Below are 13976 nucleotides of genomic sequence, written 5' to 3' on the forward strand. Positions count from 1 at the left end.
GGGGGGGGGGGGGGGGGGTTAATGTGCCTTCCTACCAATATCGACTAAAACCCATCCTCTTCGTCTTAAGCAGTACTATTTTCTTATAGTATAACTACCCTAATAAGCGTCTTGAACATTGGCGTGATTATACTGACTAAAATCTATCGAACTTTGTCTTTTTAGAAGTTTCGGGCGTTTGAAAATTGCAAAAATGTGCATTTTTCCCCATTTCGAGTCTCCATATCTCGATAAATAATTATTTTACGAAAATTTTACTAGAAACACTTTTTGCTTAAAATGACCCAAATAACACAATATGTGTTTAAAATTTAGAAAAATATATTTTTCTTTATTTTGCTATAGTCAAAAAATTATACATTATTATTTGTGCTACCCCAACCTAAAGTAACATTTTACTCCCGCTGAGCGAAATAAAAATGTTACTTTAGGCTGGGGGATTCACAAAAAATTGTATTTACACCTATGTAGCGAAAAAAGAAGGTCTCAGAGCACGTGATTATCAACCTCGGCTTCGCCTCGGATGATAAATTACACGTGCTCTAAAACTTTCTAGTTTTTCACTCCCAAGGTGCAAAATATACTATATAATATTGTGGTTCGATAGTGTAACTAAGTTGTAACTTATGTATCTACGAAAGAATTGCGACTGAGCTAAGATCACTATAACATTCTAGTTCAAGTTACTAGAACGTATCTGTTATGTCAATACTAGAGTATGTAGTGTAATCTACCCAAAAATCTAGTTACCGCTACTATTACCATCAGTCAATTTTTTTAACTATAGCGCTCTAGTAACCAATTAATGCGCAATACCATTTGAAATTTTCAGTGTACACTCTAAACCCAAAAGAGTAAACTACACTATTTACTCTTTTTAAAAGAACAAATAACGCATTTTACTCTTTTGAGGTTCGAAAATTACGTTTTTGGATTTAGAGTGTATGTTTTTTCCTCGCGGGACCACCGTTAGGCATTACTTCACGAGGAAGGCTGTAGCTGCTTGGGAACTCATCGAAGGTTTAGCTTATCTTCTGGATTGCCTCTTCTTGCCCTCTCTTCGCTTCTCAGTCTAGTTATGACTGTACTAGCGAGGGAAGACGCTGCTTCCCAGTTTGAAGGTGTAACGTCCTACGACGAATAGCCTACGCCAAGGCAACCTGCCAATTCCGCGCTCCGACTTAACGCGCCTGCACGCACCGATCCGGCCCACAAGGCGTATTGTGGAAATATTCAAACTAAATACTGAGGCGTTTCTCACGCGAGCTGCGCAGGTTTCTAAGCTACGTTACAGGTACGCGCGCATAAGAAACTGAAATTGTAAGAATTCGTCCGAGAGTGCTCTCTACCCGCGCCTCAATAACGAACGTGAGAGAGGAGGAGAGAATATGCTATGCGCGAAGCGCTGTGGGTAAGACGCTCGGGGATTTTATGTTGGTGACTTGTCCTAAATAATTACATAGAAAAAATAAATATGTATGCGTTAAATGGGTCAGAAGGACCGTGAAATAACGATGAATATCAGAGTTTCGTGTGTACGAATAATTGTGTTTTATTAAAAATGTAAATTACGGCAATTACTATTATCGGAAAAGAAATACAAATGGGTTTAGTTAATGTTCTTGAGTGGAGCCGTAACTCTTCGGTTACTCGCTGATTACTCTAAGAAAGAGACCTGATCAGGCGTCGTAACCTGTGATGTGTGAATGTGATGGTTGTGCCTGAATATGAATAGTTTTACCTTATGCTGCGTCGATGTACTCGGCTCTGCCAACGTGCTGGAGTGCGCTTGATTCTCGTTCGTGTTCCTACTTTAAATCACGAGAGGATATCACACACGAACGCTAGGATAAGGTAAAAGAATTATAGAGTTTTCTATCAAGTCTCAGCATCTAGCACGATTGAAGTAGAACTTAGATCTTGATTGACATATTCTATGTGACAAGGAGCTAACGGTCTTCACTGATATGTGAGACCTGGTCCGGCTCTCTCGTACTGAGTTATCGCTGCAATTTGCTAACGGTATTCAGCAATTGAGTGAAACCTGATTCGGCATGTATTGCAGCGATAGGATGGTAAGGAAACTCCCAAAGGATTACTTACATCGAGACGGAGATTCGAGTCGAAATAACACAAATTGATCCCCCTTGATGGTACCTCACGGGTCGGTGCACTTGCACTTCCGCAAAACACTAAAGCACCCACGGCAGAACAATTACCGCACTTGCGACAATTGTTTACACTGATTATCACTTCCCGCAGAACCGATAATCAGTTCAGTCAGCTATTGCGAGAGTCGTACAGTACCAAGTGAGTATTGAACGTGATGTCGCAATAGCTGGACTTAGAAAATTCGTGGCACTCGTAGCGAAAACTGACTAAGTGTCGCGAATTGAATTGAGTAATCGAATATATAATGAGGAGAAAATAGTAATAGAGAAATAATAATGATGAAATAATAATGAATCCGCTGCGCCCTTGACCTGGCTTTTATAGGCCCGACGGCGGGTCACATTCGGGGGTTGCTCTCGTGCGCTCGCCTCCTCCTCTCGCGTATTCCGCGGAGTGGGATGCGCTGCGTGGTTTCCTAGCTGCGCGCGCGTGCACGTCGGTGAGTGAGTAGGGGAAGCTCGCGTCTCGCTGCTCTCTCTCGCCTCTCTCTCGCCTCGCGCGCGTCGTAAGCGCGTAACTTGACTAATTTTACTGTAGCTCCGTTGCAATACATTTTAAAATAAAAAAAAATATATTTCGTATGTCTTACTTGTACATAGCTTGTAACTTGTAGTTCCAGCGTATTATTCACGCGCCGAGCGACCGTTCCATCTATATTTGGAGTTTTATTACTTTTCACACCTTTCTCCGGCCATGTGTTCACCGATAAAACATCTTTCGACATCGAACAATCTCGATCTTTTTACATGTAGTTCTGACGAATAATGTTTTAGGCTATATTGCTTAAACAAATTATGCCACGATGTAGTTATAATTATTACTAAATACCAATTGTTGAGACGAGTACATCGATACTAAACTCGACCGCTTCCATAGTTCAATTCATTATAACAGTCGACTCAAGAGTCACCGGATTATTTCATTACGATATGGTAAACATTGTTTTAACTATGGAAAATATCCTAAACATACATTAATTATAATCGCCAGAGTAACTAAATAAATAATTAAACGATTTGTTACATCTCTGTCGCCGTTCGACAGAGCGACTCATTATTATCAATTAAACACTATATTAATTTATGTTAAACAAGTTCGAACCAAAGTTGTTCAATACATCAAAATTATATTCAACTTTATAATTGTACATTGTTGCATACGTATATTTAGTGTGACTAAAGTTATTTTAAAATACAAATTGCTAACGATTAATATCAACTCATACCTGAATTATACAATTAATTATTGCTTGTATAACTAAGTATACGTGCGCAACAATTATATAAAATATCAATACCAATAATTGGCAACTAGCTAAGTATTTATTATATGAAATTATTATTAACAATCATTTTGTATTTAACTGTGTATTATGAGGTATCGTTGGAAAGGCAATTTTCCCTACAATCCTAATTTCCAACTCCTTTATTTTTACTAATCATAATTTTCCAGCCTCCCTAATTTAAACATTTGATTTCCTCCTTCCACTCTCTCCCACTACGAGTCCGTTGGCAGGTCCGCCTCGCTGATGGGACTTTCGTATAAATAGGCCATAGCTCGCCTAGTAAAATAATCATTCCGATCAGTCAAAATTCGATCTCCGAAATGTGAGCATCACGGCTATCGCTCCTTCCCAGAGCTAGTCTTCTCCGTTCAAATTTGAACTTAACCATTCAACCCAGCCGACAACGACCTCATCTATTTTTGAATAAATAGAAGGAATTAATAAATAAAAAGTGAGTAAACATATTTTGTTCATCTTATCTTCCTACGACTTCAATCTGTCGACTGCAGTTCATTGCTGCAGTCTAGATTAGTCATTCCTACGTAATTTTATCTTTTCGCTATAAGCAATAGATAGTTACTTTAAAGAGTAACACTATCATTGCTACAAGCAACAGATAGTTACTTTCCTACGACTTCAATCTGTCGACTGCAGTTCATTGCTGCAGTCTAGATTAGTCAATCCTACGTAACTCCATCTTTCGCCATAAGCGACAGATAGTTGCAATTCCTTCTGTTGACATCAATCAATTGCTGACAGTTACTGCCGCAGCACTGATTAAGTCATCCCTAAGTAAATTTATCTTTACGCGATCCGCAAAGATAAGTATCATCCCTTACCTTGACTTCCATTAGTCACCTCAAGCATGAGAACACAATCTCACGCTTTCGAGCCAATTACGGCCTACAGTCGATAACATATCCCCTTCAATTCCAATCTACTTTACCGACACTACGCTTCTACATAAGCAACCCGTCTAATTCAAACTTGATTCCGCTATTGATTTATCGGTGACTCAGAAGGCTAGTGGTTATTAGGCTGTGCCTAGACCAATAGATAAAGAGATCAACCGGCGTCATTACAAAGGTAAAGCTGTTCTCTTTCCGCCGTGAATCGAGGGCAGTGGAAGATGACATGTTCGACGTCCTCCACTCCAGGATGGCAGGTCGGTCATGAGCTGCTTGTGTCGTTTTTTGTACGACATAGGTACGACCCAAAGCAGCCGTGGCCGGACAGGAGTTGCGTTAGGTGGTAGTTTAATTTTTCATGCCTACTTTTGATCCATGCTGCGATGTTCGTAGAGCCTCGAGCGTTCGGCAACGAGGAGGACCAGTGGTGGAGTGCCGGCAAGAAAATACACAGCCTCGTGGGAGATGCTGCCCGCGCCCCGGGCGGCCTCTGACTGACAACTTTCAGGTGCTGATCGAATCGCAGCTTGTCATCGATGTGCACACCGAGGTATCAGATGCAGGGAACGGACGTGTTATCGCAGTCAACAGCTCTGAGGGTGATGCTTTCCGACAATTTTCTGCATGTCACCAGCAGAACCTCGGTTTTCTGATCGGCAGTCTGCAGACCCAGTTCGCTAAGGGCCCTATGCAGAAGCCGAATGGCGTCGTCTGCGTCTGCCTTGATATCTTCCAATTTTTTGTCTTTGATTGTAAGCGCGATGTCGTCTGCAAACCCGACAATCGACACTATTCTTGGAAGCCTGTGTCCAAGGATCTTGTTGTACGTAGCGTTATAAAGAATGGGACAATGCACCAATCCCTGGAGGACACCCGCTGTGACGCTGTCGTTATTCGTGCCATCGTCGATGGAGTACTCCAGCATCCTGTCGCTGAAGTAGCTGGCGATGATTCGTCGGAGATAGGGTGGCACTCCCATTATCTCTAAGGCGCTGAAGATATGATTCCATCGCGCCGAGTTAAAAGCGTTTTTAACCTCTAGTGTGACGATGACGCGGTATTTTTTCGTACCTCTGTGATACACCTTGCCATTCATGGCTGTCTTAGCTGAGCTTCGAATCTTCTGTATGGCGCCAATGGTGGACCTTCCTTCACGGAAGCTAAACTGAGAGTCTGCTAGACCGGCAGGACCTTCTGTTAAGGCTTCAAGACAATCGAGTTTGCTCGCGGTGTCCAGCATGCAGAGCGGTCGGTACGACGACGACTCGAAGACAGGCTTGCTTGGTTTTAGCATAAATACGAGCCTTTGATGCTTCCAGCATACTGAAAAACATCCTTCTCTGAGGCATGCCGTAAAAACACGGCGAAAAACGTCTGTACACGCACCTACTGTGGCTTTTAAGGCAAGGTTTGGGATTCTGTCAGGCCCCGGAGCCGCCTCGTCACGTACCCTCCGGCATGCCCCACAAAACTCCCCAACGCTTACCTCGGGGATCCACTCCTTATACATCCGGACTGGCAGGCGGATCCGAAGAGTTGTGGTTCTTGGAAAGAGCGTCGAGACCGTTCGGGCTCGCCAGGGGTTAACTCCCTGGGGCCCTTAAGGTGACTCTTTACCTAAACTTTTTTTCATACAGGGTCTTGAAATTTTGAGAGAACATTAATGAGTGATTTAACAATTTCCTTGCAAAATTTCAGACCCTGTTGACATGCTCATTTTTGAGAATAAAGTCATCGAAAATTGAGTTGAAGTATAAGCTTTCAATAAGAAAGTACATATTAAAAAGTACATGTTGACATGCTAATTATTGTAATATTTACCCGAGAAAGTGAATTTTTGGCCCAATTAAGGAGGCTATAACGATAGGTTTCATTTTTGATTTTTGATTTCGTCTTAGAACGTTCAAGAATTTTCAACTTGATAACCATCAACGTTACGAGAAAAAGTTACAGAACAAAAAGGTTTAAAATTGGCCAAAGAACACGTCTGATTTTTTTCAAAATTTTTTGGAACGATTTTTGGATTTTTGAAAAAATGGTGTTATCCAGAAATCCAAAAATCACTCCAAAAATTCTGAAAAAATTCAGGCATGTTCTTTGATCAATTCTAAACATTTTTTATTTTACAACTTTTTCTTGTAAAAATGATGGTTATCGAGTTAAAAATTGTCGATATCATTTTATGACATACAGGTTTTCGGGAGTTAAATTTATAATCGCCATTTTGAATTTCGTAATTATAACTGTTTTGCAATAAAGTATACAAGCCATTGACCAAATTTATATGCGCGAGACGCACGAGCGAACCTTTTCTCCGTGTTGAAATTTGAGTTAAACGAGATTTTTTTCTCGAAATTTCATGTTTTTTTTTACAAAATTATTTATAACTTTTTATTTAATAATTTTTTTTAAATTCTGACCCTGGACTCGAAAAGTACATTAAATTTTACGTGAGAAATGATGTCTTTTAGTTTTTTAAACAATTTTTAGTCGGTGTAATTCATCGCTTTAAATGTTGTCCAAAAATGGTCATTTCAGGCGTTAAAGGGTTAACTGAACTTTAGGCAAATATCTTTACTATTCAGAATTTTGTTAAAAATTAACGAGTTCATGTCTCTAATGGGAAATTTAATGCCCTTTTCGAATATGGCTTCAAAATTAATCTCAACATTATTGTTTAAAAGCTATAACGATTAAACAAAACAAAAACACGAATTGGGAAAAAAAATTGTTTTCAACTCGAATTTTAAAACAGAAATAGGCTTGATACGTAGGTTCCAAAAACATTACATGTGTCTATGGGATGTAAACTAAAAAGACCAATATCCATAATATCGGAATTGGACATTTTTTATAACAAAATGGCGCTTCGTAAAAAAAAGACCGTATATGATCTAAACCAATTTTTTTACATAATAAGGATGCATCTAGGAAAAAAAATTTATATGAAAATGTTCTTAGAATTTTTCAAGGAACAAGCCTGAATTGTTTCAGAATTTTTCGAAAAAATTTTGGAATTTTCGGAAAATGATGAAAACCAAAAAATCCAAAATTATTCGAAAAAATCTGAAAAAATTCAGGAGTGTTCCTTGAACAATTTCAAGAACTTTTTCTGAATAACTTTTTTCCCCTAGATATATCTTTGTTACATGTTTTTCATTCCTCGAGGAAGTCGTCCAAAAGTACAAGATTTCCACCTGGTTCGTGACTAGCGTGACGTGGTGCTTTGAACAGGTAAAACTCGGTCGACTTCCTCGAGGAAATCGTCCTCTAGGGCAATATTCGCTCCTGGTTCTCGACTACCATGGCGTGGTGCACCAACCGAGTATGAACGAGTCGACATCCTCGAAGTAATCGTAGAATTTTCCGATTATCAATTCGAGATAAAAGTGTAGCAAAAGTGCATCTCCGAATGTGTAGACACATTTTTCAAACATTTTATTTTCAAACACTTTTCCTTCACTTTTTTTCCACCCGGGAGTCAACGGACCTCGCGTCACCTACAGCATCTTATCATCTCTGCGCACACTGATTTGGAGACAACATATATTTTCATTCGGTATACAACAATTAAATAAATAAAATTAAGACTAACATAAGTAAGGAAATCATCGTTTAGATGCTCCTGTTCAGTTAGACATTTGGGAACTTAGAGCTGGATGCTCTTGGTGGAGGTCCCAAGCCTCGTAATTCGGGTGCAGGTCGATAAATAAAAGGAGCCGAAAAAACCCTTCAAGATACCGCAAAATCATGCTCCTTTTCTATTATTTCCGCTACTTGAACCGCAAGAGCCGCCGCTTGCAATTCCAACCGAGGAATTGTGTGAGAATCTTTCTTGGGCACTACTCTTGCCTTAGACATGATAAAAGCTACTCTCGTCGGTGAATTTCGCGCCCGAAAAACCCAGTAACCCACGACCGCATAAGCTTTCGCACTAGCATCCGAGAAAATATGTAATTCAGCTTCGTTAACCATTTCTTGACCACACAATTGATAACATCTCTCGATTTCAACGGAAGAAATTTTACGTACACATTCAAGCCATTTCCGCCATACAAATAATTGCTCCGATCGAACCGGCTCATCCCAACCAACCCTGTCTTCACAAATTTTCTGAAAAATTAACCGCGACTGCAAAGTTAACGGGGCCAAACATCCCAGAGGATCAAAAATCGACATAATGATCTGCAAAATTTGACGTTTCGTCATCGATTCCGAATGGTCAAATACGTCGGAAGAAAATTTGCTGAAATTCGTACGAAACGCTAAACGATCGGAATTATTCAGCCAGATTAAACCCAACACTTTCTCTTTCTTATCGAGCGAAAGCACAGAAATTTTTTCCGCTCCTTCGTTTTCGGACGAAAACGCATTCGTTATCTGAGAACAATTACTGGCCCAACTATGCATATGAAATCCCGCATTTTTATTTATCTCATCGACTTGTTTAGCTGTACTTAACGCTAAATGAAACGAGGGACATATAGCAATTATTTACTAATTTACGTGCGGCTACTGGATACTTTCCTTTATATAACGAAGCATTAGAATTTTTTACGTAAATCGCCGTGCTCGGCGAAGACTTAGCACCGAATAACAGTACACGCATGCGAAATTCTTCGGGCTCGCCGGATCTATTCCTCCCTCGCCAAAGAAATCTTTGCGCTTCACGATCTTTCTCAATAACATTCACTCTCATAAACATATCTTTAATATCAGCTTTTACCGCAAATTCATACTGCCTAAATCGCATCAAAACTCCGAGCAGTGATTTTAACAAATCCGGACCGGGAAGCAACAAATTATTCAAGCTCACACCGTTCGACTTCGCCACTGCATCAAACACTAATCTAACCTTTCCCGGTTTATTAATGTTTTTTACACCGAAATGAGGAACGTACCATTTTTTATTCGCAAACTCTCTTTCAGGCACTTTTTCCGCAAAACCACATGAAAATAATCGCTCCATTTCAGCATAATACAACCTTGCATACTCAATATCACAATCTAATTTTTTCTCTAACAATTTTAACCTATGGAGAGCATTCGCTCTTCCGTTTGGGAAATCGTTTTTATCTGTTTTCCATAACAAACCTGCTTCCCATGTTCCGTCACGAAAAGAAACCGTATTTTCCAAAATTTCTAGTGTTCTCCCTTCCCCTGAACTATCTACCTTACTTGAAAATCCTAAACTATCAAGATCGAAATACTTTTTTATCTCGTCTCTCAAATCTGAATCTAGCTTTTCAATTTTACAATTTCGACGAGATTTTTTCTTGCGCTCAGAAAGTAGTGCATTCACACTAACGACTTTTTGGCGATTAAATTGCCCATGCAGCGCCCACCTAAGTAAGCAACGAGAAATCACTAAATCATCTTCGATAACCGAACGAACCTCACGAGCCGTAATCAAAGAGCAATTATCTTGTCCTAACAACAAAAGCGGTTTCACATTCTCATAAGACTCAATACGTATATTTGTAATCTCAAAACACTTTTTTGACAGCTCTTGACTTATGCTTTGACCAGGTGTAGGAATATCATTGACAACAACAACATTATTTAGCGTAAATTCTCGACCTCCACTTTGACTCGAAATTGCAACATTAGTTTTCAAATTTGACCATAGCGTACCGCCAAAACCTTTTATAAGCACACTTGACGACTCTATAGGAGCTTTTAAATAATTTACAACTTTTTTATCGACTAACGAAATAGCGGCACCACCGTCCAATAAAGCATACACATCCACATAACGCTCACAATACATCAAACGCACAGGAATAATCTTTAAATACACCCGCATCGATAGTCACAAATCATTACGAGAATTATCATTCGAAATATCACTATTTTCAGTTACGCAAGCTACTAAAGCGCGATCTTTCGCGGAATTATTACGGAAATTCGAAAAATTATTACGAAAATTCGATTGATTCGACTGAGCTTTAAATTCAAAATGCAAAAGTCCGTGATGTTTACGACCACATTTCAAGCAAAGACAAGCAGCCCGGCATTCTTTCTGTACATGACCTTGTTTCAAACATAAAAAACACACTCTCAAAGACTTCACAATTCTCCACCTTTTTTGAATCTCTTCATTCGCGAATTTTTCACACGTATCCAAATTATGATTATCAGAATTACAATGCAGACAACACAAACTTTTTTTCATATACTTTTCACTAGGAGGTAACAAATCATACTCTCCGTTCAAATCGTTCACATTCAACACAAATCTACTCCTTTTCAAATCTGAACTTGGTCTCTTTCGCATGGAACCTGCTTGGCCGTTCGCGATGCCTGCATTTACACATAATCTCGCTTCATTCGATACCAACTCAGAAATTTTTGACAAATTCGGCGCAACATTACCAAGATTTTCAACATAACGTATATAATTGTCAATCATTGAATCGGGAAATTTTGCTAAAATACCATCAATTGATTTTTGACTAAACAAATAACCTCTATTTTGCGCCGACACCTGAATAGTTTTAACCGCGTTTTGTAATTCTGTAGCAAAATCCACAATCAAACTCCGATTTTCAATCAAACACGGTAAATTTCTTATCTGTTCGATAACTTTTGACAATATCAATCTCGGATTTCCGAATTTTAATTCTAAAACTTTCATAATAGTATCAACATTATCACCCGAGTAAAACAAACCTTTTACACTATTTAATGCCTCATCTTGCAAAGCTTCATGTAAACGCGTTAAATTCTCAATTTCCGAAAAATTTCCTTCGTTCGAAGAAGCAATAAAAATTCGTTTGAACCGATTCCAATCAAAAGGATCACCCGTAAATTTCGGTAAAACTTTCGAACCCAACAATCTATTTGAAATTAATGAACTATTTAAAGCGGCGGAATTATTTTGAATAGTTTTCCCTAACAAATCCGCCAATCTCATTATCGGGTCCTTATTAACATCATCGAATAAATTTTCGCGTACATTCAGGCCATCAACATTCGTACTATGACGTATACTTGCAACTTCCCTGTCGAATTCTTCTTGACCCGTTGACACGTTGCCCTCGATGTTCTCAGCACGGCCAAAATTCCAAGCGAACGGAGAAGAAGCTATCTATTCCGGGGCAGCGACTCGACGCGGCCTATGTCCAATTCCGGCTCAATTCCGACCGCACGGCTTACACGACAAGATGACGATAGATTGGACGAGACACAGCAGCATCTCGATCATGCAGCGAAACGACAGCGTCTCTCGTAGCAGCAGCTCCCTGTCCTCGCAGCGGAATAACATCGTATCTCGAACCGGCAGCACCTCGTTCTCGAAGTGGAATGACCGCGTCTCTCGTGCCTTCAGGATCTCGTCTTCGCAGTGGATTGACGGCGACTCTCGAAGCTTCAGCATCTCGTCCTTGCACCGGATTGCCGGCGTCTCTCGTCGCAGATGGAGCGCAACTTACCGAATTGATCTGCGATGTGGCGACCTGATGAGCCATTGCCGCAACATCACCAGAAACAATCGTGGCGGTGGCCTTCAGGTTCGCTCGTTGTAGACTGCGCTGCATTGCAGAAAACTCATCAAAACTGAGAACCGCTCCAGACGCAGCATCACGATTCCCAGCACGTGCAGAACCTTGAATTTCGCTCCGTTGAGGTTGTCAGTTTGAAGCTGTTTGAGGTGCTTCTACCCTATTTTCAAGCTGAGACTGAACAGTTGGATCAACGGGGACGAGAAGTCGTTGTTGAGTCAACGATGCTTTACCACTGCCGGCCGCCGTGCCCTTTTTCTTTGTAGCACACTTTTTCTTTGACGGCTTTGGTTCCATCAGAGCGGACAAAAAACCTCTCGTCTGCGGACGTTTACTATTAGCAAATAATTGTTCATTACCCGTAGACACAGTGGGCTACTGAACAATAGGGACATCATTTGCTGAATGTACTCCCCGTGCCGCCGTTGCTGAATCTCCGACGATGACGTTGACTTCACGGCGCACAGAAAGCAAATGCATGTCGTCTCGATTATCCTCGTTCGTCTCTAACCCCAATCTCACATCGCCGACGTTGTCTTGAGGATTTCTTCGCGAATTCATACCTTCGTCCGGCGTTGATCGATTGTTGGAATGCAATGAAAACCGAAGATCCAATGGACGTTGGTCGCTCATGACAAATTTTAATTTCTCACTATATCTGACTCGACCTCTTTCGCACAGGCAGAAATTTAACGTGGGTTTCGGCACCAAAAATGTTGCTGCGCGTATGAGGCCTTTATGAGTCCTTAAGTGATAAGAGAAAATAAACACCAAAGCGAAGTTATTTGAGGCGATGCCGATTTATTCGTTCAAAAAAAGCTGAGATGCTGCGCTCCGCGCCGTCCGCGCGTTACCTGGAGAATGACACCTCACAGCGAGCCAATATGCTCGAAGAGCTCACAATCGAAGCCCTGTACATCCGTTCTATTACAGTGCCAAAACCAAAATTTTGGACCCCCTCCCCCCTTCCTACCCTCTCCACCTCTATAAACGTCCATTTTTTATTTATATTCATTCTGAAGCCCTGAAGTAATTAAAAAATCTGAAAAAATTCATACAGGTACATATCAATAAAACTAATCCCCTTGAATTTTTTCAGATTTTTCGAGGGCTTCAGGCCTTCAGATAAAATAATTAAAAATTTGGAAAATTTAAATACGGCGATACGAGCCAAAATCAAATTAGATGACCTCAGTCCGCGAAATATAGAAATGTCTCAGAGCATGTGTAATTAGTGGCTGAGCCGAAAAATTATATTAAAAAATGGGTTGTAAAACAATTTTTTAAATAAAAAAAGAAAGTGTATGAAAAAAAATTATTTGTTGAATAATTTATTTATTCATGATAAGAAAAAATTTTTTCATGAAAAAAAATATGTTTATAAAAATTTTTCATGAAAAAAAAATTGTTTATAAAAATTGTTTATAAAATTTCCCATGAAAAAAATTTTTTTTATAAATAAATTAATTTATTCATAGTAGAAAAAAAATCCAGAGAGAGAGAGAGAGAGAGAGAGAGAGCTCACAATGCATACAGACGTCAGGCACCAATTCGATCTAGTTTATGAATATGTAGTTAAAATATTTAAGACACAACAATTGACAAAAATATATTTTATACTCGTCACAAAGCTTCCACTACGAGGAAGCAAATCGAGGGTCAAAGAGCTTTTCGTTCATATCTCACTAACAAAGCCAGATACGGAAAAATGAATTACATCAATCGATTTATAAACTGAATTACTAGTACTCTCAAGTCAGCTCAAAAATGTTTACGTGAACTATTGCATACAATTTTTAATGGTCACATGCCTACATTTTTAGTATAGTTTCATCAAAACGCGAGCCGGTACTCATGTCTTTATTGTTTGTACTCGTATCTGACGTAGCCAGTCCTCGTGCATACATTGTGCTCAAAAACGCCTCTTCAACACTTGTATAAATAATTACTGATTCAAATGCTTAATTCAAGACTTTTGTTATTCAGGTAACAGCATATACCAGCATCAATATTATATCCTATTCAAATCAAAGATTAAAAATTGCAAAATAATCTTTGAACTATAAGGGCAACTGGAACAGCTTACAAGGCATGCTTTTTTAAGTGACA

Source organism: Trichogramma pretiosum, unplaced genomic scaffold (genome assembly GCF_000599845.2).
Source record: "Trichogramma pretiosum strain Unisexual culture from Peru unplaced genomic scaffold, Tpre_2.0 scaffold96, whole genome shotgun sequence".
NCBI classification, from domain to species: domain Eukaryota; kingdom Metazoa; phylum Arthropoda; class Insecta; order Hymenoptera; family Trichogrammatidae; genus Trichogramma; species Trichogramma pretiosum.